Here is a 1,608-nt window from a genome sequence, read left to right as displayed (position 1 = left end):
CCGCCCCCCTTTCATGAGGCCCCCAGACGTGACAAAGACAACAGATATGTTTACTCGTCTGTTACGTTCTCACAAACTGGAAGAGGAAGTTCCTCTGAAGGGACATGAGACAGATTCCTCATTAATTTACACTATTTCCCCCCAACATGACACTTTCATTTAAACTCAAAAACTGCAAATGTGACCTATCGTCTCATTTGAGGCACAAACTAATTCCTTACTTTTTTTGTTTTAAAATCGTGAGCTTAATATATTGTACATAAGTCACTGTGAAGTCCACATGCTGAAATATAAACCTTCCGAGATTTTCCTATTTTTATCTTGGACTTTATTTCTTCAAGCACAGAGCTGGCAAGTCGTTACCTTGGGATTACAACCTTCTATCTGCGTAGTGGGCCTATGTAGTTCTGAGAAATTTGACGTAAAAAAATTTTTAGTTTCAAAACATGTAAATCTTGTTATAAAGCAGTTCTTTGAATATCTTGATAACGACTTCGAATAATCTTACGATCTTTCCCACCATAAGATCAGGGGTGTGACTGACAGACAGCAGTAAGAAGGAGCCAAGGCGTAGCAGTAGGCAGGCTGCAGAAAGAGTCAGGAGCCCAGAGGAGGGGGCAAAGGAGGTGAGGGGGAGGGGGTAGAAAGTGGATACGAAAGCAGACGACAGAACATTGCTAGAGAGCAGGAAAGGAGGTGAAAGGAGACAATTTTAGAGAAGAAAATGTTCCGTCGCTACTCGGATTCGAACCCGGGACCTTTGAATGAGAGGCGAAAAACTTAACCTCTTGGCCACGAGAGCCCCCTCTCATGGTCTAAGTTACTCAAAACAGCCTCAAATGTCAAATAGAACCTGGTAGTTCTGAAGTAGCGACTAGTGTCAGACAAACCACAGACCAAAGATCATGTCGCACGCGCCACATTTCCAAACGTCGTGCAGACATCAGAGTAAAAATAGAACAAAGGAAACTTGTGTACGTCATAGTGTGGATGTTGTTGCACAGAGTGTCAGCCAAAGAGGTTATAAATGGTATTGTTTGTGATAAATGATGCTAGTTGTGATACACAGTACTAATTTATAACCTCTTTGGTTTTAGGTAAGTAAAACAGCATTTACGAAACTTCTTTGAATTATAAAGTTCTGCATCATTCTTTGATGAACCCCTAAAAAGTGGATATTCAAGGTGAAGACGTCTTCTGGCACCCACCCCCTCCCCCCTCCCCTAATCATCCCGTCTTTTCTCACACAAGCTGAGGCATTGGGGTCTACCAGCAGAATGTAGAACTCCTTTACTTTTTCTTTTAGAAAAACAAGCTCAAACAAACAAGCAAACAAACAAACATACAAACCCCCCCTCCCCCCAAAAACCTGTTTAAACTCAAAATGTCTTTTTATCACCTTATTTCGAGGGGACGAAATCTCCTTCACCTCATTTCAACTCAGTCCATCAATTACAAAAACTAAGTTACGTACACATTACATGAATAAAACAAACAACAAAAACACAAAAAAAGGAAAGTGATGTGTGACGGGACAGTCATTAATTATGAACCCAAAAACACTTTGGTCCTTGATGAATGGGTCCGTCTATATGTAACCTCCACCCC

The sequence above is a fragment of the Aplysia californica genome, unplaced genomic scaffold (genome assembly GCF_000002075.1).
Source record: "Aplysia californica isolate F4 #8 unplaced genomic scaffold, AplCal3.0 scaffold00457, whole genome shotgun sequence".
NCBI lineage: Eukaryota > Metazoa > Mollusca > Gastropoda > Aplysiida > Aplysiidae > Aplysia > Aplysia californica.
The sequence above is the reverse complement of the archived record's forward strand: the minus strand, read 5'-3'. Positions refer to the sequence as shown.